At 39.8% G+C, this 27,217-nt stretch overlaps 1 long non-coding RNA gene across 1 annotated transcript; it reads left to right on the top strand.

Annotated features, from left to right (window-relative positions):
* Positions 1-4,804: 4,804 nt before the first annotated feature.
* LOC120109188 lies at positions 4,805-26,968 on the top strand. Its single transcript, XR_005510191.1, has 3 exons — positions 4,805-4,815; positions 13,520-13,523; positions 26,907-26,968. It is a non-coding gene; the product is annotated as an uncharacterized LOC120109188 (long non-coding RNA).
* The last annotated feature ends 249 nt before the right edge of the window (positions 26,969-27,217 follow it).

Genomic DNA, 27,217 nt, shown 5'->3' with positions numbered 1-27,217 from the left:
TCACATGACATGTCAGGTTGGGACCATATGTATATATATAAGCTTTGCCAAAGTCCTCACTTGGATGTCCATGCAGACACAGCATTTCTTCTTTAGTGCCCAGGCATAACCTAACCTTATTCATATTATGACATGGCAGGTTGTCCTTTGTTTTTTGGAAGGACATTATGACATGTCAGATTGTCATTCATACCTGCATCCATAACAAATCTGTCCTGGTACTGCATGGTCGCAACCAGATTAGGATGTGAACTAGAGCTATGCCTGGAATTTAGAGTGTCCAGGGGTTTTTGATTCAATGTTAGGTCACATTTGAATAGTGTTATTCAGAAATACATTTGAACAATCAGGCGAAAGAGCAGTGCATGCACACAGGGGGTAGATATTTATTAATTTGATAATTATAAAGTTTTCCATAATTTTTGTGCCCAGATTAAGAGAGTCTTGTTGACGAGATATACCAGGCAGGTATGGCCTAAATCTGGAGCATTGCATAATTAGAAACATGACAAACTTCCTTGCATTAGTTATTTTGTACCCCCTAAATAAAAAAAATCGCTGATGGGTTTGCAAAATTAGATAACAGGATGCAGCAGTTGCCCGATTAATGAAGTTTAAAGTAGACCAAGGAGTAGGAAAATTCAACAGCAGAGCAACTCAATAGTAATAAAAACCTATTCAATGTAACGAACATGCTTTTTAAAATTCGCAGTTTCTCACGTAGTGTGAGGGGGTGCTACTTTAATTTCCGTGTGTGGTTGAGTCGTTCTGTCGAATGGGTGTTGAGCAGTAAGGATGAGTGACAGGAGGGCGAGATTGGCCAAGGATTCCTTCAGCAGTGAGGATCGATGCTCAAGACCTGCAAAGACTCGTACGGGAGCGAGGATCGGCCCCTTTCCAGGAGAGTAGAATCTTACAAACTCCTCTATAACGGATAATGAATTAATGATCAGATTATAAATTCATGAAACAAGAGAAACTAGAACAAAATTCCTAAATAATCTGATTATAAAAAGAAAGAAAATCCAAAACATCTAGAATTTAAAGATCGAAGCAAGAGAAGAAGATCCCAAACCTGGCCTTGTCCCTGTCCTTGCCGGCTCCAAACTTCAAACGCCGTGTGAGTGCTCTGCGGTGGAGGAGGAGGAAGATGTCCACGGAGAGGAGGCCAACGGAGAGGGGGAGGAGGGAAAGGAGATGCGGCGGAGGAACGCGATTTAGGGTCGCTCGGCGGAGGGGAATGGCTGAGATCGGTAAAAAAGGGTTGAGAGGGAGGGAGTCGGTCGACGTGAGCTAGCTAGGGATTTAGGGCTGCGGAGGGAGAAGTCGATCGGGTTTTGTTGTGGGAGGGATGAAGTCCGACGACGCTTATAAGCGTCGTCGTATTTCTCCATTATGTCGACGCTTATAAGCGTCGGAAATAAATATTCCGACATTTATAAGCGTCGGTAATGGACCCTATACGCCGACGCTAAAAAAAAGCGTCGGCCAGAACGTTTTTTACCGACACTTCTTAGAAGCGTCAGCGGTTATTGTGGCAAGAAAAAAAATCGCTGACGCTTTTATCTAGCGTCGGCAATATAGAGTCGGCAAAAACCATTTTTGTTGTAGTAACATAAGTTATACAATCCTAGTACATAATGCATGTTATACCATGCGGGGTGAAGTAGAACTTCTTGATCAAACTTAATCTCCTATAGAAACACATTTAGTCCAAACACCTACTTTGATATTTTAACTTGAACGTTTGGAACTTAAAATAGTGGAGGAGATGCACCCCTAGTGGAGCATCAAAATTGCATCAAATATGTTATAAAATAGTTTGAGAAACAATAAGAAGTCATAAGCAATTTTTTGAGTCCCCAATATGAATGCAGTTCCAACACAAACACATCAATTGAAAGAGTCACAACATGCTAGATCTTAATTTGACCACTCATTATCGCCCCATCACCTACAAGAATATACTTTGGAATCAAGTGCGGACCAAGTGGTCCAACAAAGGTCACCACAGTACCTACAAACCCCACAGAAAAATAGAAACTCTAGATCCAATGCAAAGCAACTTAGCATATCAACCCACCATGTTAGTGCAAATCGAAATGGGTGGTTTGCTTCTAACCATCGATGATGGCCCATATAATAGAACTTTTCTCCATGTTTTAACCAATATGAATGGGTTGAATCTCCATAAGAAGGACATGCAATATGCCTTTTAGTGCTCCAACCAGATAAATTAGCATATACAGAAAAATCATTGATGGTCCAAATAAGAGCTGCACGCAATTTAGATCTTTGGCCAGTGAAAGTATCAAATGCATCAATACCCTCCCATAATTGTTCCAATTCCTCAAGGCTGCAGAAAAATATCAATATCATTACCTGGGCCATTGTTATCTGGAATAACCACTGACAGAATTAGTGAAGACTGTTTCATACACATCTATGGGGGCAAATTATATGGAATCAAAACAATCGGCCAAGTGCTATATGTAGAACTCATCGTTCAAAATGGATTAAACCCATCAGTAGCTAAATGTGGCCTAACACTGCAAACATCAGAAGCAAATTCGGGATGCCTATCATCAAATGCTTTCTATGCGAGACTATTCGTTGGATGTCTTAACATTTCATCCTTTATACGGCCTTCGTCATGCCATCTCATTGAGGAAGCCTTCTTCGTTGATGCAAACATTCTTTTCAATCTGGGTATAAGAGAAAAATACCTCAAAATTTTAGTCGGTTTTTTCTTAGTCGGTGCCAACATCCACTTTAGTCAATGAATCATTCTCGTCTTCTTTATGTTTTCTTCATCATGAAGTTCCACATATTCGGCACGACTTTTGGTTAATATTTTCACCGTGATATAAAATATAGTCATTCGGACAACTGTGTATTTCTCATATCCAAGATTCAACTCTTTTACTAATTTTTGGCTTCATATGAAGATGATGGCAAAGTAACACCTTCTCAAAATGCATCTTTTAATAATTGAAAAAGCATAGTAATGTTAGGTTGTAGAGCCTGATCCATTTCTTTTTTTAAGACCCCTATATATACTATGGCGGTGGAGGATCAAGAAAAGACAAGTCGGGAAGAGTTCGAAAAGATTCAAAGTTGAATTAGTAAGAAAAAAATCTTCAGCAAGGTTAGGAATCGACTCCAGCAGACTTGGAGTTGACTCTGGCACGTAGGCAGACTTGGCACAATTTTTGGAATCGACTCCAGATCTGTAGGAGTCGACTCCCACAGTGTTGGAGTCGACTCCAGACCTGTAGGAGTCAACTCCCACAGGCAGACAGAGAAGTGTTTTTTGTGGACTGTTGCCGAGTCGACTCGCAGAATTAGAATTGTGGGAGTCGACTCGAGCATGTTTTTCACGCGAGGCTGAGTTATGAACCGGATCCAAGTCAAGGTTTTTTGAGCCCTAATCAAAGTAAGAGATTGATAGGTATATATAGACCTCTTGAGGGACATGAGGAAGTGTGTAGCAACCTAGAAAAATCCTTGAATTCATCAACAAGAGGTTCCAAAGAGATCCAAGCGTCCAAGGGAGGCGGCAGAACAGTTTTGTTCTTTGTGTGCATCAGGAAGACGACGTGTTGTTCATCTTGAGAGAGATTATTTGTTGTGTGAGAGAGAGTTTATTCTCTTCTCCCAAATCTCTGAAACTTCTTTTGATTATATAGTAAAATATTAATCTGTGCGGCTGTGGATGTAGGAGCAAGAGACTCCAAACCACATAAATTTATGTGTCTTGTGCGTGTGCTATTGTTTTTTGCCGTGTTATTCTTCTTTCTCCTATTATTCCTTGTATTCTGCAATCGTAGGGTTGATCCCCAACAACTAGTATCAGAGCCATCTGGTTGAAGAAAAAAGTAGAGCAATGGCGGCTGAAGAAGGCAAGGTCAAGATTGACAGATTTGACGGCAAAGACTTCAGTTTCTGGAAGATGCAAATCAAAGATTATCTGTATCAGAAGAAGCTTCATCTACGTCTCGAAGGTGTGAAACCGAAAGACATGTCACAGGCCGATTGGGATTTATTGGAATGTCAGGCTTTGGGAGTTGTTCGCTTGACGTTGGCCAGAAACATCGCATTCAACATTTTGGAAAAGAAGACAACAACGGATTTATTGAAAGCACGGTCAAATATGTATGAGAAACCCTCGGCCTCCAACAAGGTGTACCTGATGCGTCGTTTATTCAATATGAAGATGAGTGAAAGTTCCTCAGTTATGGATCACATCAACGACTTTAATTTGATTACGAGCTAGTTGAGTTCGGTGGAGATCAGTTTTGAGGATGAAGTTCGTGCCCTAATTCTTCTATCCTCTTTGCTAGAAAGTTGGGGTGCAACGGTGACAGCTGTAAGCAGTTCTTTTGGCTCAAACAAGCTGAAATTTGAGGAGGTTCGAAATCTGATACTCAGCGAAGATATCAGAAGGAGAGAGTCTGGTGTATACTCTGGTTCGGTTCTAAATACATCTGAAGATAAAGAAAGAACCGTACAGCGCAGTGAAAACTATGGTTGATCAAGTCTAAGAGGAGGAGCAAGTCTAGATCGAAAGATGATGGCTGCTGGCATTGTGGTAAGAAGAGCCACACGTGAAAGAATTGTTGGCTCAGAAAGAAGAAGCTGAGCAAGGGACAAAACGAGGAATCCATGAATACAACCACAGATGAAGTCAACGATGCTCTGATTCTCAGCGTGGATAGTCATATGAAGTCGCGGATCCTAGACTCTGGAGCTTCGTTTCATTCTACCTCATGGAAGGAGTGTATGCTGAATTACACTGCAGGAGACTTCGGAAAGGTTTATCTTGCTGATGATGAGCCTTTAGATATCATGGAAAAAGGTGAAGTTCATATCAGGATGCTGAATCAGTCAGTGTGGAAGCTAAAAATGTGAGGCATATTCCAGGCTTAAAGAGAAACTTGATTTTTGTTGGGCAGCTTGACAGCGAAGGGTATGTTACTACCTTCGTTGGTGGTTCATGGAAGATCACCATAGGAGCTATGGTGATAGCACGTGGAACAAGTTGGGGACACTCTACATGACCAACTGATCAGTTCTTTCAATTTTAAAAATAAACCACGCAATAGCATGTATCCTGTAGGACAGTGATTACGGATGTCGGTCCATAGAGATTGGAGACAAGTTATTTTTTCTTAAATTACTTCAAAGGGTATAAGCTAGAGTAAATGATAAAACTAAGAATTAATATGGATGTAATAGTATGAGTTATCTATGGAGGGAGGTGTTTAGGGCTAGAATCCACCGATAGATTATATCCGTGATGCTTTCAATGATTGAGTTATATGTAAGACTTGATTGCTTCCGACTACAAGCCAAAGCAATCACAAAAGAAAATTATAGCTAATTTCCAGCATGAATCATCTAAATCTAGCACAAACCATCTACTCTAACGATAAGCATGACCTGTCTAACCTAGCATGATGCATTTGATCATTAAATCATTAAACATGAAATCGATGTCACATGAATATCTCCTCCAAACCACAGGTGTTGGATTCGATGAAATAGATCAATCTATGTAAAATATTTTCTGCAAGATAAATGATTCACATAAATTAGATAAATCATAAGATCAATTGATAAATTCTTCATCATGCAACAATCTTACAATACAAACTCAAGTCAATAAAAATGAAACGAATACTCCTCTACAGCTTCATCGAACCCCTAAACCGAGGTTCAGCCGCTCATGGTGCTCGTCATCTCCATTGGTTGGCTGAAGAACTCCTTTGCCATCCACCTCAAACCCTCTCTATTTTTTTATTCTCTTCTCTTTTTTTTTTTTGGTTTTCTTTTCTCTTCAAAACAGAGCAAGCTCTGTTTTTCCCTCCCCTTCTTTCTTCTTCTCGTCTTGACCGCCGAAGACCCAGCGATGGATTCAAGGCATGGTCTGCGGTCTTTGATCTCGCGGAGGCTTGATTCCTGTTGCACGCGAGGGCATGATGCTGGGAGAATGGCTGGATCTCGGGTGAAGATGATGAAGGGCGTCAATCCGTGATTTGGAGATTTTGAATCCGGAGGAGATGCGGACGGTGATGGCAAAAAATAGGATGCTGGTCGCAAAGCTGTGGATCCGTGGAAGGAATCATGCTTCATGGCTTTCCTTCTTTGGACCATGGGAGGATGGGAGCGTCGGCTGTGATGCGTGGCTGCTGGAAAGAGATCCGGATGAAGACGGAGGAGTTGGTCGCTGGCTGCACTCGTTGGATGCGGCTGGAATGGCTGATGGCGGACGTGAATCTCAGCTACTAGGAAGAGGGCTGGCCGCGAGATCGACAAGAAGACGCAAATCTCGGCCGTGATGCACTGCGGGAGGAAGAAGATGAACAGTGAATGATTTTTTTTTCTAACACTGTTCATATGAACAGTGTCATCTCGGAACACTGTTCATATGAACAGTGTCATCTCGGAACACTGTTCATATGAACAGTGATTCCAGTAATTTTTTTCCAAAATTACTGTGGATATTTAATTATTTTTTTAGTTTTAAAATTATAAATTTTATACGAAGGCAGGTAAGGAATTGGTTGGAAATTGGCTTTGGATTTGAGGTGGGTCATGATCGTTGATTTGCTTGAACTTGTTCTCGAGCCCAGTGTTATTTAAATTTAATTCTTGCTAAACTGCTTCAGACCGAACTCGACCAGATAAAATAAACAAGACTGTGACTTAATAAAAAGGGTTACTCAAACCTTTTCCCCATACAAAAATAATTAATTATAACTTTCAATCTAATCAGGACCAAAACCCATTTAATTATACCCTTAGCTTGATTACAACTCCATTAGGTTACCAAACCGGGTCAACACAATCTCCTCCTTATATGTTTTCCTGTAGTTTTCATGAAAGAACGCAACCAAGAGAGAGACAAGTTCAGAGTCTGGTTTAAGAAAAGAATTATTTACTTCTTACCATATTTTAAATCTATTTCAATGATTATTCAATTTCATGGTAAAATATGTATTTATCAGTTTAAGAACATTGATAAGTGCTATGGAAAGATAACTAAATTATAAATTATTCAGCACTTATCACACCCCCAAATCTATGTTTTGCTAGTCCTCGAGCAAAATAAAACTGAAAAAGAAAAATTCTAACTCACTTTCGTAGGCATCGCGATTGCATTTACCATATGCAACAAGGCTTTAAACCCTAGGTTACCCTAGTGGACGAGTTATAGTCTCGTGAAGATTTTCAGTGAAGATACCCACAAACTTCAATCTTAAAATAAATCATTTATTGTTATTGTTATTATTAATATTTTTTTTTAGATCGATTGATCTATGAAGTGAAAATCAAATTCCAAATGCATACTAGCAAAGAATTTCAAAAACTCTCCTTTTTATTATTATTATTATTATTTAAATCTAATTTAAGATACATAAATGATAAGAATTTCAAAGCACACACGATTTTATTTACTAAGTCAGCCTAAATCCTAGGTCAAAATGCAATTCAAGTTGAGGTCATTAAGTTTCCGTTAGGAAGTTGTAAGACTTATTTATACTGGAGTGCTCGGTAAAATCTGGACTGTACACAAGCTAAGAGTTTGGATCTCCAAAATATTGCTAAGACTAGTAGTTTCCAAAGATTGGTCGAAAGGGACCTACTCACTGATTCAAAATCATCTTATCTGCAGGATTTCGAGAGTTGTGGATGTTTACTTTAGTACCTCACGGGCTTTATCTGTAATATTCCAGTTTATTCGAATTTTTACAACGACGGCTTTCACACTATTGTCTTTTACAAGGTCAATACAGAGTTTTTTTTTTCATAAAGGAAAATGCATAAATTGTGCACTTTTACTCTTGTGGTGATTTCTCCGTGTAACGAGCAATCAGTCGACAACTCTCACAGCAGTTGGCACAAGGTGTCGGGCATCAAGACTCCCCTACGGACTTATGCTCGGAGTCCTCATCACAAGCCCACCTGATCTTTGATAATAGGTAGCCCTTTTCGATGTTCCTGACTAAATCCATTTTTATTGATTAATTTTTTTTTTCTTTTTTTGGATTAGATAAGTATGATTCATCAGGATCCAAGGTTGCTACTATACTATCAATATAATGTCGAGCCTATATTTTAGAAGGGTCGGCCAGTGTGTAGTAAAATTCCAAAGTATTAATTAGCTTACAACTCCCTAAGAGAGACTTAATAAAAAGAACTTAAATTTGTATTACTTCTGACTAGTCATTGGGCTTTTTAGATTTTATATACCTTGTGTGTTTATCATTCTCGCATTAATATATAGAAATTAGGTAAAAAATATTATTATTATTATTTTTTCAATTTATAAAAATGAAAATGAACATTTTTTTTTGTGATGAAAATCAAGATGAAGACCCCCAAACATAAATCTGACATTGTGAAGTGAAAACGAATGCAAGAGATGCAAATAAAACCAAAAATGCTTAAAAATACTTAAAAATATCCCCAAACCTAAACCTAACATTATCCTCAATGTTAAAGAAATCTAAGAGAATTGGGTTGCCTCCCAACAGGCGCTAAGTTTATTGTCTTCAGCCAGACATAGTGAGGTAGTTTTTGCATCTCCTTCTATGAGGTCATCTATTTTCTCTATTATAAAACACTCAACTTCCCTCGCGGGTTGGTCGGCCGCATTGAACACATTTAATTTTAGCTTCATGTTCCTAAATGATATGTTCATTACCCCCATTCTACAATTGATGCACGCATTGGCTGTTGCTAAAAAGGAGCGCCCAAGGATCACGGGGATTTGTTTCTTAGGATTAGGTTCATGTTCCATATCAAGGATGATGAAATCTACTGGAAAATAGAATTTGTCTACCTTGACAAGAACATCTCAATTATCTCACGTGGTGTTTTTACAGATCGATCAGCCAATTGAAGGGATACCGAGGTTGGTTTTAACTCACCTAACCCAAGTTTCTCATAAACTGAATAAGGTAAAAGGTTGACACTTGCCCCTAGATCTAAGAGTGCTCGATCAATGAAATTATTTTCTAAGACACAGGAGATGGTGGGAGCACCAGGATCTTTAAATTTCGGAGGGGTGTTGTGTTGGAGAATAGAACTCACTTGCTCAGTTAGGAAGACCTTTCTAGGCACATGTGTCCTAGATTTTTGCTTTTGGGTACAAAAATCTTTGAGAAATTTAGCATAGGAGGAAACTTGTCTAATAGCATCAAGAAGCGGAAGGTTGATTTTAACTTGTTTGAAAACCTCCATCATCTCCTCTAGTGAAGTTTCCTCTTTGTCAAAGGGAGAGGGTGAATTAAGAGCTTCAGGAAATGGGGCCTTTGGGATGTGAGTTTTTGGCAAAAGGTGGACTAGCTGAAGAAGAAGAAGAAGGTTTTAGATTTTCATTTAACACATTTCTATCCTCTTCTTCACCTTCCTTATTGTTGTCCTCCCCAATCTTATTGTCTACTACACGTCCACTCCTTAGGATAGTCAAAGCATTGGCTTGTTCATGATGAATTGCATTTAATTGATTTTCTTGAGCCATGTATTGTCCCCCTAGGATTACTTAGTGGTTGGCTTGGAAGCTTTCCTTCCTCTCGCTTGTTCAGTGCATTAGCTAGTTGCCCCATTTGGGATTCTAGCTTGGCGATGGATTGCGTGTGAGGTGCACCAATTGTGTAATGGTTTCCAAACCTTGAAGGGCGTTCAACACTTTCTCCTCAAAGGCTATATTTCTTTGGGTTGGAGGAGGAGGGTGTTGAAATTGAGTTGAGGGACGGTAGAGATGAAAATTCTAAGGGTTTTGAAAATTTTGGGAGTAGGGTTGGGCAGTATTCGAAGCTTGCTGCCTCCAAGAAAAATTTGGATGATTCCGCCATCCCGGGTTATATGTATTGGAAAATGGGTCATTATCCGGTTTGGGCTGTGTTTGGGCAGCATTGATGTGTTCTTGCACAAGTTCGAGAAATTGGGGTGCTGAGGGGCACTCATGAATAGGATGCAATGGGCTAGAACAGATAGCACTACTTGTGCTTGGAAAGAGCTAACGACATGTCCTCCTATCATCAGTTGGTCAATCTTATGGGACAATGCATCTACTTTGCTAGACAGGTCCATAGAATGACTTATTTCACAAATGGGCCCCTTTTCTTTGAGAACTCGGTGGTGCTTGACGAGAACAAGAAGCATGGTGGAGGGAGTTTTCATTAAGATTTTCAAATAATTGCCATGCTGCATGCTCATTTTGAAGCATGAAAGTCCCCCTGCATGCAGCATCGATCATCTGACGGTTTCGTTCAGTCAATCCGTCATAGAAACATTGCACTAGCTGCCATTTAGGTATTTGATGATGTGGACATTTACGGATTAGGTCCCGAAATCTCTTCCAAGTTTCATGAAATTCTTCTCCCTCAGTTTGGGAGAAGCTCGTGATGGCACGTCTAAACTGGTTCGTTCTTCCTATGAAAAAGTATTTTTTTAGGAATTCTTGTTGCATTTGATCCAGGAACGAATCGAATTGGCTTCTAAAGAATTCAGCCATTGCTTGACTCTATCTTTAAGGGAGAAGGGGAATAATCTAAGTTTCAGAGCTTCATCAGTGAAGTTCTGAATCTTGACAGTGGTGCATATCTCAAAAAATTCATCTAAGTGTTTATATGGGTCTTCGTTGGTGAGCCCATAAAAAGATGGGGCATTTGGATCACACTAGACTTTATTTCATATTGTACCGCTGCTACTTTAGGTAATCAAATGCAAGATGGGAAAGTGTAAATGGTGGGAGTAAAGTACTCCCTCAGGAGTTTGGGTTGTTCTTCAGCCATCTCAGGAGGTGGGAATGATTCTAATGTTCTGATCTCAGCTCGAATATTCCTAAGGGTTCGTTCTATTTCAGGGTCAAAGGTAATAGGTCACGTACTCTAGAACGACTCCCTTGCATAAACTAGTACTTGATCAGTCAAGCATGCAATAAAAGAACAACACATCAAATCCTTGTATTCGCCCTAAAATCACTAGACAGCTCCTAATTGGTTTGAAGAGGGCACCTAAGCCTCAATCCGGTCTAATGAACCGAGTTGACCAGGTAAGCTCCCAGGTAAGTGGAGGGGTCACGATGCATTCGCAAAGGTCCCACTTAAAAATCACTTGCCTCGAACAGATGAACTGTCTTTCTTAAGGAACAAAGCTTGCCTAGACATCAACTAAGCCATAGAGCGAAATTAATGCAACTTTTGGTGATCTTCGTCCTATTGAGCTCGAATGTCCCTAGGGGCCAACATCTAATTGATTTTAATTAAAGTGACACTATATGAGATTGAGTTCACCTAAGTTGGGCAAGAGTTCGGTGACGAAATCCGGCTCTTATCTTGTTGGGGTGATTGCCCTTACTATGTGCGGATTAATTTGTGTATGTGTATCAGGCATGCATTCATACCTTTGCTGAAATTAAAATCAAACAATCACCGCAAAATTTTAAGCTAACAATCAATTTAAACAAGAAAGGTTTAGAGGTTACCAAAGAAAATTTTCCCAGTAAATTTTTTTTTTTAAGCAAACCTCTACAGCATTCCTTTTATGCAGTCCCCTCTTTGATCGTCCCAGATTTTCTCTTCGATTCCTGATCAAATAATATCAAAAGAAAATTAAAAATTAGTAAGAGAGAAAAAGGAGATAAGAAAAGTAACAAAAATAAAAAATATTTTTATTTTAGATACATATATATATATATATTGAAAGTTTTTTTTTTAAATGAAAAGAAAAATAACTATGCTAGCGATCCCCGACAACGGCGTCAGAAATTGATCGGTTCTTTCAATTTTAAAAATAAACCACGCAATAGCATGTATCCTGTAGGACAGTGATTATGGATGTCGGTCCACAGGGATTGGAGACAAGTTTTTTTCTTAAATTACTTCAAAGGGTATAAGCTAGAGTAAATGATAAAAACTAAGAATTAATATGGATGTAATAGTATGAGTTAACTATGGAGGGAGGTGTTTAGGGCTAGAATCCACCGATAGATTTATATCCGTGACGCTTTCAATGATTGAGTTGTATGTAAGACTTGATTGCTTCCGATTACAAGCCAAAGCAATCACAAAAAAAATTATAGCTAATTTCCAGCATGAATCATCTCAGTCTAGCACAAACCATCTACTCTAACAATAAGCATGACCTGTCTAACCTAGCATGATGCATCTGATCATTAAATCATTAAACATGAAATCGATGTCACATGAATATCTCCTCCAAACCACAGGTGTTGGATTCGATGAAATAGATCAATTTATGTAATATATTTTCTGCAAGATAAATGATTCACATAAATTGGATAAATCATAAGATCAATTGATAAATTCTTCATCATGCAACAATCTTACAATATAAACTCAAGTCAATAAAAATGAAACGAATACTCCTCTATGGCTTCATCGAACCCCTAAACCGAGGTTCAGCCGCTCATGGTGCTCGTCATCTCCATTGGTTGGCTGAAGAACTCCTTTGCCATCCACCTCAAACCCTCTCTATTTTTTTATTCTCTTCTCTCTTTTTTTTGGTTTTCTTTTCTCTTCAAAATAGAGCAAGCTCTGTTTTTCCTCCGTGGAACAGAGCTCTCTCCCTCCCCCTTCTTTCTTCTTCTCGTATTCCTCTTATAGACCGCCGAAGACCCAGCGATGGATTCAGGGCGTGGTCTGTGTTGGGAACCGCCCATGCCGCTGATATTTCAAAAATTTTCAGATGGCAGCGGAATCGGCATGCACGAGTTCGACGTTCATCGCATGAACGTTGTTTCGAGACCTTTCGTAATTAGGTAAGAATTAAAACTTTTAAAACTAATAGGAAGATCAAATCTTCACCTTGCGCGGGTAGATGATCACCGCAAATCTGAATTCGTGGTTTTGGAAGAGGGTTCGCTTGAAGCCGTTCAAACGTCCGGCCTCTACGGGTATCCACACGAAGCAGGATCCGATCCAAGCTCTCTATCTCACCGGGGTGCTAGCTCCCTTGCAGAGATAGCTTTGATGGCTGATGTCCTCTCTTTCAATCAACTCTTGATTGCTTGAGAGGAGGAAGAAGAAGGATGAAGAAGAGGAAGAAGATCAAATCCCTTCGCAGCCTTCTTCTTCCACGCGTTGAAGCCAAGGAGAAGACCAAGAGGAGGAGACGCCTCTCTTCTTTTCCCTTTGCTTGGCGGCTGAACCAAGGAGGAGAGAGGGGGGGTACGGCAGCAAGGAGAAGTCTCTATTAGGGCGCCCCCTAGTCCTCCTTTAATAAAAGTGGGCTCCTACAATTAGGAGCCCTTGAATTTCCAAGAGGGGCGCCGGCCCCCTCTCTTTCCGCACCAACAAGAAGGAGAGGGGGTGATGCCCCTCCTTATGGTTGCCCTAATCCTCTTAGAGGATTGGTGCCTCTCATGGTTTAATCCTAATCCAATTAGGATTACCAAATTGGGTTCAATCTATGCTAGTCCTAATCCAATTAGGACTTGAATGAACCATGACTCAATTGAACTCTTCAATCCTAATCCAATTAGGAGTCATGTTGATTCATTAGATTAATAATTAATTTAGACTTAAGGAATCCTAATCCAATTAGGATGTATTTAATTTTAGTCCTAATCCAATTAGGACTCTATTTGAATCCGAAGTCCTAATCCAATTAGGATTTCTAGGAATCCTACTCCAAGTAGGAATCCATTTTAATCTCAAAGTTCCTAATCTCATTAGGATTGTAGGAATCCTATTCCAATAGGAATCCCAGTCCTACTCCAACTAGGATTCCCAGTCCTAATCCAATTAGGACTCTAGGAATCCTACCCGAAGTAGGATTCTTGTTTCAAGTCCAATTAATTAATTCCCTTTCCTTCTTCAACTTCTTATCAATCAAATTGATTTCTTGTGATTCCTAATCACGATTTCAACCATCGGATCGGTCAATACTTCTAGTGTGTGTGACCCCATAGGTTCTATTCTGACTGGTAGTGAGATATATTGTGATCTCTATCACTATATCATTGAAAACTCCTTTCAATGGGTTGGAACGATTCCAACTCAACTCATTAGGGTTTATCGATCATCAAGATAATCCCTATGAGTCCCACCATCCACCAGTGACACCTAGCAGCATGTAGTGGCTACCCAGCAGAATGGAATGATGAACCTCTAGGTGCAGTTAACATGTGATACAGTCCTACTATCGTGGATCCCTACAGGACGGAGGTCATGGACAACTCGTCAAACCCCATCGTCTGTCATATGTCAAGATTTATTCGACTTGAGTTCGATAGTGGAAAACTCTTTTCCACTTTATATTACTGCCCTGGCCAAGGTCTTAGAACTCAGTCTAACAAATCACATAGGATCACTCCTCTTCTATCAAGGTCGATAGATTCCTTATAGGTGCATACCCTACTCCTACAGTGAACTACTGCAGCCAATCTACACTGCATGGACCCATATGGCTAGAGACCATGTATGTGTGCAGTCAAACTACAATAACCTCACTGTGAGTAGCCGAAGCACCGCAGGTCAAAGGACCAGTCACACTACTGCAACATCAAGCAAGTCACTGACGAGTGGATAGACATCCAAGTGACTTCTTGTCTTGGTCACGCTCAGTACCCTTGTTCTCTAACAAGCACCTGCACTATCACTTCAGTGTCCCTACACTGTGGACTCAAGTCTCGTCCATCCAGAAGGAAAGTGATCTGTGCACTGATCGGATCGATCACCGTCCTCGTGATGATCCATTGATCAGGAGCATTTAGAAATTAATCACCAATGATACATGGCTTAAATTCTCACTCTTGAGAATATGTATATCATCTTATTATTTCCTGGACGATTCTAGACACATAACAGTATGATGAAAAGATGCCTTTTATTTATTCAATATTAATAGTCAGTACAAATTATGTCCTAGAATCAATAATGTGTCAGCCAAATTGGCTTCTAGGGCATACATCTAACATCTCCCACTTGCACTAAGCCAATTGGTCATATATCTTAGGCCCATCTTCTCAAGGTGGGCTTCAGTCTTTTTCTGACTCTGCTGCTTAGTGAACGGGTCTGCCACGTTATCCGCGGAGTCTACTCTCTGCACCTCTACATCATAGTCGGTATGAAATGGAAGCGCGCTCTATGTGCTTGGACTTCTGATGAGACATGGCTCCATAGCTAGTGCTATGGTGCCAATGTTATCGCAGTAAAGTGTTATGGCTCTAATGACATTACACCTAACTCTGCAATTAACTTTTAATCAGAAGGTTTCCACTGCATCCTTAGATACGGCTTAAGATTCAGCTTCTAAGGTAGAATCTATAATGATCGGTTGTTTGGAACTCTTCCAATTTACTGAACCACATTGCACTATTCTGATGTAGACTTTCTATCATCAATATGTGTGCATCCTTCTACCTTCAACTCTGATCTTTTCCCAAGACAAGAACATGTCCCTAGTTCTTCTCAAGTACTTAAGACTGTTCTTCACAGCTATCCAGTGCTTCTTGCTGGATCCGACTGATATCTGCTTGTGACACTCAAGCAAGAGCTATATCAGGTCGTGTACACAGCATGGCATACATGAGGCTTCCTATTGCCGATGCATAGGGAATCTTGCTCATGCGTTGAATCTCTTCAGATGTGTTGGGGCACATCTTCTTGGAGAGATGAATTCCATGCTTAGGGTAAGAGACTCCTCTTGGAGTTTTCCATGCTGAACCTCTTCAGCACTCCTTTATGTACATTTTCTGTGAAAGGCCAAGCTCTTTTAGATCTATCTCTATAGACTTTATTCCAAATATAGGATGCTTCCCAAGGTCTTTCATGGAGATTCTTTTGACAACAGACCTTGACCGAGGTTAGCATGGGAATATATTCCCAATCAGGAGAATGTCATCTAGTACAGTACGAGAAACGACAGCACTCCCACTAACCTTTTTGTAAACACACGGTTCCTCTTCATTTTTGATGAAATCAAACGTTTTGATTGCATCATCAAAACGAGTGTTCCAACTCCGAGAGGCTTGCTTTAGTCCATAGATGGACCTTTGCAGCTTGCAGACCTTGTGATCTCCATCACTGGAAGTGAAACCCAATGGCTGTTCCATATAGATATCTTCATCAAGATATCCATTCAGGAAGCAGTTTTCACATCCATCTGCAGATTTCATAATCATGAAATGCTGCCAATGGCAAGCATGTTCGGATGGATTTTAGCATGGCTACAGGTGAAAGGTCTCCTGATAGTCAATGCTTCGCGCTGACTATACCTTTGCCACAAGCCTTGCTTTATAGGTCTCTACCTCTCCATCCGAACCTATCTTCCTTTTGTAGATCCATTTGCATCCAATAGGTACAATACCTTCTGGTGGGTCTACTAAGGTCCAGACTTGGTTGGAATGCATGGAGTCTAACTCTGACTTCATAGCTTCCAGCCATTTCTCGGAATCGATATCAGATATCGCTTCGTTGTAGGTTTTGGGATCCTGTATGTGATCCCTATCTCCACTAGGAACATTTCCTCGGTATCCTCTTCTAGTATACCTAAGTATCTATCGGGAGGATGGGAGATCCTACTAGATCTACGAGGTGGTCGAGGGACATCGTGTACTGGCTCTTTATGAATGGGTTCTATAGGATCCATGATCGTTGCTTTTCAGAGACTTTCTCTTCAAGCTCAATTTTCCTCCCATGCCTCTATCAAGGATAACTGATTTTCCAAGAAGATGGCATGACGGCTCACAAACACATTGTGATCCTCTGAGACGTAAAAATTGTATCCTAATGACTCTTTAGGATATCCTATAAAACGAGCACTTATGGTCCTAGCCTCTACTTGTCTGCCTGTAGTCGCTTGACGTGGGCCGGACATCCCCAAATCTTGAGATGACCCAGACTTGGTTTCTTACCATGCCATATCTCATACGGTGTGGTAGGAACGGATTTAGAGGGAACTCTATTCAATAAATAAATCACTGTGAGTAAGGCATCTCCCCAAAGGAACATAGGTAATCAGTGAAGCTCATCATGGAACTGACCATGTCCAACAGGGTCCGATTTCTCCTCTCTGACACCCCGTTGAGTTGAGGTGTACCCGGAGGTGTCCATTGTGAGACTATGCCGTTTTCTTTGAGATAGTCCCGGAATTCCCCACTAAGGTATTCTCCTCCTCGATCTGATCGAGAGCCTTAAGAGGTTTTCCAGTTTGTTTTTCTACTTCATTCTTGAACTCTTTGAACTTTTCAAAAGACTCAGACTTGTGTCTCATAAGATACACATACCCATACCGTGAATAATCATCGGTAAAGGTAATGAAGTAAGAATAACGTCCCCTGGCTAGCACATCGAATGGGCCACATACATCTGTATGTACTAGGGTAAGTATTTCAGTGGTCCTCTCCCCATGTCCTACAAGGGCAGTCTAGCCATTTTTCCTTGAAGACAGGACTCGCAAACTGGATATGACTCGGAAGTCAATGAGCCGAGAAGCCCATCTTTATCCATTTTGCTCATCCTATCCTCTCCAATATGGCCAAGTCTGAGGTGCCACAAATATCTTTGGTTTATCTCATCCCTGGATCTTTTGGATCCTTTGGCACTCACTTCTTGCTCGGTAATATTCACAGATATATCATATGTAAATGATAGAGACTGTCATCATAAAACCACGTGCTACTATTTTATTTCTTAAATAAATAGAACAGCAGTCTTTGTCAAATGTAAAAACATGACCTTCCTGTGCTAGACATGAAACAGAAATCAAATTTCTGCTAGCAACAGGTACATAATAGCAGTCTCTAAGTATTAAACTAAATCCAGACGGTAGTCGCAGATGGTAGGTGCCCACAGCCACAGCAGCAACTTTTGCCCCGTTGCCAACCCGAAGGGGTACCGCACCTTCCGCCAGCCTTCTACTTTCCTTTAGACCCTGCATGGTAGTGCACAAATGAGCACTAGAACCAGAATCTATAACCCAACTAGAAGTAGAAGAAACCGCTAGATTGGTTTCAATTATGAGCAAGTCTATACCTTTTGAAGGTGTGTCACCTTTCTTGTTCTTCAGGCTCTCGAGGTATGAAGGACAGTTCCTCTTCCAGTGGCCTTCGACATTGCAGTGGAAACATTTTCTTTGTCGTTAGCCTTTTTCTTTTGAACTTCCTTCTTTGGCTTCTTGTCTTTCTTCTGCTTCTTAGCAGGCTTCTTTTTCTTCCAAGTAGACTTTCTCTTGGAACCAGAAGTCAACTCAGCAGCAAGGACATTGCCCCTTGAACCTTTCAAGGCTCCCTCAGCAGTTACCAACATGTTGATTAGTTCAGTCTTAGTGCATTCAATCTTATTCATGTGGTAGTTTACTATGAACTGACCAAATGAATCAGGAAGTGACTGTAGGATCAAATCCACTTGCAATTCCTTGTGCATGTCCATACCGAGCTTCTCAAGCTCCTCTAGGTCCTTGATCATGGTCAGACCGTGATCATTGACAGACTGCCCTTCGCGCATCTTCGCTTTGAAAGCCTCTTGGACACTTCAAAACGAGCTGTGCGACTCTGCTCACCATACAACTCTTGCAGGTGTGCCAGTATATCCCTAGCAGTCTTTATATTTTCATGCTGGCATTGGAGTTCATTAGACATGGATGCCATCATATAGCATTTTACTCTAATGTCATCATCCAACCACTTTTTATGCACTCACGCTGAACATCAGTAGGACGTGCTGGTAGTGTGGGGATATCTGAATCGAGTATATAGCCTATTTTCTCACAGTCCAAAACATTTTGAGATTTCTAAGCCAGTCCTTGTAATTGGTTCCGGTCAGTCGGTTGGTCTCAGAATACGGGTCAGAGAGTTTGAAGCCGACATTGTATCTGCAGAGAGTAAAGATTCTAGTTAGACTTTTGTACTTGATCCTAATCTGTTCTAAGGTCTTTTAGAACAAATGTAACTCCCACTATTTTCTCGAATTCCTCACACTCCCCTGGTAGGAAAACGGAATTCCACACGACTAGGGTTTCTAGTGGGTACTGCGGTCCCACCGATTTACATGCCACCTCACCTAACAGTTATTGGTGATACATAGATGGATGAGTGTACAACTCTTGTACAATGCTTCTCAAGCATGGTGCAGTGCAACTTGGTCTCTAAGCCATGAAGACCTCACCTAACAGTTATTGGTCCCATTTCTTAGTTAAGTCAGACCCACCGTATAACCGTAGGATAAAGTCGTCATTGGGTCCTCACCTAACAGTTATTGGTGCCCAACCCCACCTTTACCCTACAACATCTCATGTCTATAGAGAGGTCCAGCCCTCCGATGCAACTTGACCACTGTGTCCAGCCGAGACAAATCAACATCAGAAAGGCCTTAGCAGCTCTACTACAGTGGAAGACCTATTGACTTAATATTGGTTAATCAGGTCTTAGTGTTTGCAACTTGAGCCCTTCATAAGAGGTAATCGAACAATTGGCCAGGTAAGCAGGTGGGAGGCTTCCCTTACTCAGAGAGTAAGGTCCTAATTAAGTAACCACCTTTCTTGCTTTCCTAGACACCAATTAGATCAATTAATCTAATATGACTTGCTCATGTCGGTTCACTCTCGACTTGATTGAGGAGGTTTTGATTTAGGTCTTAATTGGGTTTGCTACATCACATGTAAACCTATCTACCCGACTCTCATTCACATCACATGCAAACGGTGCATTGCAGGCAGTTATAATCGCAGCATCAAATTAAAGCTAAACTTTAACTAGGTGATGATCATGGATTCTAATTAGGTCGTATTACAAGCACATGCACATCAATCGATCAAGTGGTCTTCAACTCTTGAATTGGTTCCAAGCCTCCTTGATTCGATCCTTGATCAACTCTTGATCCCATCGCCATCAACCGCTTAGATCACCTTTCATCTCATGCCTTTGCTTCAGCTTGATCGTTGATGTACATCACATAACAGAAATACAACCAGATGTAAAATAAAATAAAAATAAATTACATCTCCTTTTAGGAGGCACGCAGGCCTCTCAAAACATCAAATAAGATGCATGCAAGCATCTGAAAAATTACATGACATCGCAGATCACATCGCAGGTCATTACATTTGATACCAAAAGGGTTTGAATCCTATGATCATCACCGTATGCAACAATTATAATTTTTAGATCTGAAAATTAACTGATTATATCATGACATAGGTCGCTGATCATGCTAATCATGATTCTAAACTTTGTAATCCCATTAACAATGCAATTAGAATCATCTTTTTATCACATAAAAATCAGCATGTAAAAAATCAGCACCCCTGAAAAATCTGCATGCAGAATTTTTCAGCATGCATGATCATTCAATTTTCAGATCTAATAAGCCTTTAGATATTTAATTCTTACCTTAATCTACGAAGCCTAGGCTCTGATACCACTGTTGGGAACCCGCCCATGCCGCTGATATTTCAAAACAAAAATCAGATGGCAGCGGAATCGGCATGCACGGGTTCGACGTTCATCGCATGAACGTTGTTTCGAGACCTTTCGTAATTAAGTAAGAATTAAAACTTTTAAAACTATTAAGAAGATCAAATCTTCACCTTACGCGGGTAGATGATCACCGCAAATCTGAATTCGTGGTTTTGGAAGAGGGTTCGCTTGAAGCCGTTCAAATGTCCGGCCTCTACGGGTATCCACACGAAGCAGGATCCGATCCAAGCTCTCTATCTCACCGGGGTGCTAGCTCCCTTGCAGAGATAGCTTTGATGGCTGATGTCCTCTCTTTCAATCAACTCTTGATTGCACTTGAGAGGAGGAAGAAGAAGGATGAAGAAGAGGAAGAAGATCAAATCCCTTCGCAGCTTTCTTCTCTTCACACGCGCTGAAGCCAAGGAAGAAGACCAAGAGGAGGGAGACGCCTCCTCTTCTTTTCCCCTTGCTGATGGCGGCTGAACCAAGGAGAGATGGAGAGGGGGTGGCCACGTGATGAAGAGGAGAAAGGTTCATCTAGGGCGTCGGCCCTAGTCCTCCTTTAATAAGGATGAAGGGCTCCTACAAGTTAGGAGCCCTTGACTACTTTCCAAGAGGGGGCGCCGGCCCCCCTTCTCTCTTCATGTCGCACCAACTAAGTGAAGAGGGGCTCATGCCCCTCTTACTTGGTTAACCCAATCCTCTTCCAAAGAGGATTAGGTGCCTCTCTCATGGTTTAATCCTAATCTAATTAGGATTAGCCAAATTTGGGTTCAATCTACGCTAGTCCTAATCCAATTAGGACTTGAATGAATCATGACTTAATTGAACTCTTCAATCCTAATCCAATTAGAAGTCATGTTGATTCATTAGATTAATAATTAATTTAGACTTAAGGAATCCTAATCCAATTAGGATTTGTTTTTAAATTTTAGTCCTAATCCCAAGTTAGGACTTTATTTGAAATTCGGAAGTCCTAATCCAAATTAGGATTTCTAGGAATCCTACTCCAAGTAGGAATCCAATTTTAATTCAAAGTTCCTAATCTCATTAGGATTGTAGGAAATCCTATTCGCAAGTAGGAATCCCAGTCCTACTCCAACTAGGATTTCCAGTCCTAATTCCATTAGGAACTCTAGGAATCCTAACCCAAAGTAGGATTCTTGTTTCAAGTCCAATTAAATTAATTCCCTTTTCCTTCTTCAACTTCTTATCAAATCAAATTGATTACTTGTGATTCCTAATCACGATTTCAACCATCGGATCGGTCAATACTTCTAGTGTGTGTGACCCCATAGGTTCTATCTACTGACTGGTAAGTGAGATATATTGGTGATCTCTATCTCAATATCATTGAAAACTCTTTCAATGGGTTTGGAAAGCGATTCCAACTCAACTCATTAGGGTTTATCGATCTATCAAGATAATCCCTATGAGTCCCACCATCCACCAGTGACACCTAGCAGCATGTAGTGGCTACCAGCAGAATGGAATGATGAACCTCTAGGTGCAGTTAACGGTGGATACAGTCCTACTATCGTGGATCCCTACAGGACGGAGGTCATGGACAACTCGTCAACCCCATTCGTCCTGTCATAATGTCAAGATTTTATTCGACTTGAGTTCGATAGTGGAAACTCTTTTCCCACTTAAATTACTGCCCTGGCCAAGGTCTTAGAACTCAGTCTAACAAATCACATAGGATCACTCCTCTTCTATCAAGGTCGATAGATTCCTTAATAGGTGCATACCCTACTCCTACAGTGAACGCTACTGCAGCCAATCTACACTGCATGGACCCATATGGCTAGAGACCATGTATGTGTGTAGTCCAAACTACAATAACCGTCACTGTGAGTAGCCGAAAGCACCCGGCAGGTCAAAAGGACCAGTCACACTACTGCATACATCAAGCAAGTCACTGACCGAGTGGATAGACATCCAAGTGACTTCTTGTCTTGGTCACGCTCAGTACCCTTGTTCTCTAACAAGCACCTGCACTATCACTTCAGTGTTCCTACACTGTGGACTCAAGTCTCGTCCATCCAGAAGGAAAGTGATCTGTGCACTGATCGGATCGATCACCGTCCTCGTGATGATCCATTGATCAGGAGCATTTAGAAATTAATCACCAATGATACATGGCTTAAATTCTCAACTCTTGAGAATATGTATCATCATCTTATTAATTTCTAGGACGATTCATAGACACATAAACAATATGAATGAAAAGATGCCTTTATTTATTCAATAATAATAGTCAAGTACAAAATTATGTCCCTAGAATCAACAATGTGTCAGCCAAATTGGCTTCTAGGGCATACATCTAACAGCTTACATCCAGCGAAGTCTGAATCTGTGTATCCTATTAGGTTTAGGCTAGATTCTTTAGAATACCATAACCCTATGTTCTTTGTTCCTATTAGGTATTTAAAGATTCTCTTTACTGCAATTAGATGTGATTCCTTAGGATTAGCCTGATATCTAGCACACATGCACACACTGAACATAATATCAGGTCTACTTGCAGTAAGATACAATAAAGATCCTATCATTACCTCTATACAGTTTCTGATCTACAGATTTACCTGATTCATCTTGGTCTAATTTGCATGATGAGCTCATGGGGGGTGCTTATTGACTTGTTTCCCTCCATATCAAACTTCTTGAGCATCTCCTTGATATATTTGGCTTGATTGATGAAGATGCCTCCTTCAGACTGTTTTGATTTGAAGCCCGAGGAAGTAGTTCAGCTCTCCCATCATGCTCATCTCAAATTCACTCTGGCATCAAATCAGCAAATTCTTCGCAGAGGCGATTGTTAGTAGCACCGAAAATAATATCATCAACATAAATCTGTACTAATAACATATCTTTATTTTGCTTTTTCAGAAATAGTTGTTGTATCTACATTTCTCCTAGAGAATTTATGTTCTAATAGGAATTTGCTAAGCCTCTCATACCATGCTCTAGGTGCTTGTTTTAACCCATAAAGTGCTTTGTTCAGTTTATATACATGATTAGGGTATTGATGATTTTCAAAAACCAGGAGGTTGTTCTACATATTACCTCCTCATTAATATACCCATTTAAAAATGCACTTTTTACATCCATTGAAATAGTTTGAAGTCCTTAGAGCATGCATATGCTAATAATAATCTAATAGCCTCAAGTCTAGCTACAGGAGCAAAGGTTTCATCAAAATCTATACATTCTTCTTGATTATAACCCTTTGCTACTAGTCTAGCCTTATTCCTTATAACAATTCCATTTTCATCAAGTTTATTTTTATAAATTCATTTAGTACCTATAATAGGATATTCAGAAGGTCTCTCTACTAGATTCCATACCTTGTTTCTAGTAAATTGGTTTAATTCTTCTTGCATTGCATTTATCCAATTTACATCATTTTCGGCTTCTTCTATATGTTTGGGCTCAAAGTGTGAGACAAAAGCTAGATGGTTATTTAAATTCCTAAGGGATGCTCTAGTCCTAACCGGTTGAGATGGATCATCTAGAATTAGTTTCCTTAGGATGCCCGTGAGCATACCTCCAAGCTTTAGTTAGCCCATGATCCACAATAGCCTCTTGGCTTGATGATGTTCCTTCAATCAATTTTTGATTATCATCTTGTAATGTCATCTCGTCTATCTTTTCTTCAAGAATTTCAGCATCATCATCAAAGTTAACTTTCTTACTAGAGGAGATGTCACTAGAATCATCAAATACAACATGTATAGATTCTTCTATAACTAAGGTTCTTTTATTAAAGACTCTATAGGCTTTACTAGTTGTAGAGTAACCTAAGAATATTCCCTCATCAGATTTAGAGTCAAATTTACTTAGAATTATCTTTCCCATTATTATGAACAAAACACCTACATCCAAAAACATGAAAGTAATTAACTTTTGGTTTTCTGTTTTTCCAAAGTTCATAAGGTGTTTTCTTTATAATGGGTCTTAATAAAACTCTATTTAATATATGATAAGAAGTATTAATGGCTTCTCCCCAAAAGTACTTTGGGAGGTTACTTTCACATAACATAGTTCTTGCCATTTCCTCTAGAGTTCTATTTTTCCTCTCCACAACTCCATTTTGTTGTGGTGTCCTAGGTGCAGAAAAATTATGGGTTATCCCCTTTTTACTACAAAACTCATCAAATGACTGATTTTCGAATTCGGTACCATGGTCACTTCTAATAGCTATTACTGAGGTATCTCTAGCATTGGTTACTTCTTTATGGAATTTCTTAAAAACAGAAAAAGCTTGATCCTTATGTGCTAGGAACATGACCCATGTGTACCTAGAATAATCATCTACTATAACTAGACCATATTTATTTCCACCTAGGCTTGTTGTTCTAGTCGGTCCGAATAGGTCCATGTGTAATAGTTCAAGAGGTCTAGAGGTAGAGACACATTTTATGGATTTAAATGAGTTCCTAGATTGTTTGCCAAATTGACATGCCTTCACATATTTTGTTCTTTTCAAATTTTAATTTTGGCAAACCTATCACGGAATCTCTTTTTAACTAGTTTTAGTTATTGTGTCCATGCTTGCATGACCTAACTTGCGGTGCCATAACCAACTAGCATCATTATCTTTAGTTCATTAACAACTAAACACTGGTTATGTTTTGCAAGATCTTCAAGGTCTACAACATATACATTTCCACGTCTAATTCCTTTAAAAACTAAACTATTTGTCATTAGGGTTTGTTATAATGCATAGTGATGGTTTAAACATAACATCATACCCTTTAATCACATAGTTGACTAATGCTTAATAAGTTATGCTTTAGACCATCAACATATCTAACATTATCAATAAAAGTAGAAGGGGTGATTTGAACTTTACCAATACCAAATGATGTGACCTTGGTTGTTGTCTCCAAAAGTCACAGCACCTCCCTTCTTAGCTTCAAGGGTGAAAAATTGATCCTTGTCACCCGTCATGTGCCTTGAGCAGCCACTATCCAAATACCAGCAGTTTTTGTTGACCTTGGCTGCAAGACACTCCTACACAAGCAGATTATATAATTTTAGGTACCCCAAGTTTTCTTGGGTCCTTCATGGTTAGTCATGTTGGTTCCTTTTGGAACCCATACCCTTTTAATTTTCCTTTTTGTTTTACCTTTCCTAAAATTACACATATTTGCTTTATGACCTATAGTTCCACAACAAAAGCAGGTTATTTTCTTAGTTTTACTTTCCCCAGCTTTAACAAAGAAGTTACTAAGAAGTTTTTGTTTATTTCTTGGTTTATACCCTAAATCCGCTTTATTAAATACTGCTCGTTGACTATTGAGTATCATATTTAACTTTTCAGAACTACATGTAAATTTTTCAACCAAAGGTTTGTATTTGTTAAGTTCTTTGGTTAGTGTTTGATTTTCTGCCTTTAGATCATTTAGTTCTTTTGTGAGATCCTTGTTTAAGATTTGTTTATGGTTTTTAAGTTCTGAAAAGTTCCTTAGTTAGTTTTTCATTATCCTTAGTTAAGGTATTAGTCTTTTGAGTTAAAAGTTGGTTGCTTGTCTTAAGGTCTATATTTTCTTTGGTGATTAAATCCTTATCCTTAACTAATGAATCATACTTACGGATATAAGTTTGGTTAGTTACTTTTAATTCTCTATTTTTAACATTTATAGCCTTATATTCAATCATTAGTTCATTAAAAGCATCATAAAGCTCATCAAAAGTAAAATCTAAAGGCGATTCGAGCGTTACCTCATTTCCATTGGCCATGAAGCAGAAATTGGCCTTTTCCTCTTGTTCCTCATCCGATGAAGAGGATGATGAGTCTGAGTCGGATAGTGTCGTGACAAGAGCCTTCTTCTTCTTGTACTTGCTCCCCTTCTTCAGTAAAGGGCACTCAGCTCTTATGTGACCCGGCTTCTTGCATTCGTAACACCCAATCCCCTCATTTTTCCTTTCCTTACCTTTGTCCTTGCGGTAGGAATTTGAGGGGCCTCTCCTTTGATGATAGGACTTCTTGTGGTTGATGAATTTTCTAAATTTGCGCACAAGAAGTGCCTCACCATCATCTTCCTCATGTTCTTCTTCTTCACTGCTGCTACTGCAAGATAAGTCCTTGTTAGATGAAGTAGATTTTAGAGCTATTATCTTTTTCTTATGGGAGGACTCTTCCTCGTTGTGTTGTTTCATGGTTAGCTCGTGCGTCATTAGGGATCCAAGAAGCTCCTCAAGTGGTAACTTGTTCAAGTCCTTGGCTTCTTGGATTGCCGTCACTTTAGCTTCCCATGACCTTGGTAGACACCGAAGGATTTTCCTGACAAGCTCACTGTTAGTATAGTTCTTGCCAAAGCTTTTTAGGCCATTGACAATATCAGTAAACCTAGTGAACACGCATGTGATTGTTTCATTAGAATCCATTTTAAATAGTTCATATTTATGAACCAAAATATTTAAAGTGGGGCAAGCTTCTCATTTAGTTCGATCTCCAGATCGAAAGATCGGTCTTTTGGCTCGCAATAAAGCTAGGGTCCTGATCGAGCAAGACGTAGTCCTATCTATTTTGGATTCTTTGACTTGATTCGTGCCCTCATGGGTCACTTCAAGTCTGTCCCAAATCTCTTTTGCAGAATTGCAAGTTGAGACCCTATTGAATTCATTTCTATCTAAGGCACAATAAAGCACATTCATAGCTTTAGAATTTAGTTGTGCCTTTCTCATGTCATGTTCATCCCAATCCTTTTCTAGTTTGGGTACCGTGACACCTTCTACATATATGGATGGGATGTATGGGCCATTTACTATAATGGT

The sequence above is a fragment of the Phoenix dactylifera genome, unplaced genomic scaffold (genome assembly GCF_009389715.1).
Source record: "Phoenix dactylifera cultivar Barhee BC4 unplaced genomic scaffold, palm_55x_up_171113_PBpolish2nd_filt_p 001894F, whole genome shotgun sequence".
NCBI classification, from domain to species: Eukaryota; Viridiplantae; Streptophyta; class Magnoliopsida; order Arecales; family Arecaceae; genus Phoenix; species Phoenix dactylifera.
The sequence above is the reverse complement of the archived record's forward strand: the minus strand, read 5'-3'. Positions and strand labels throughout refer to the sequence as shown.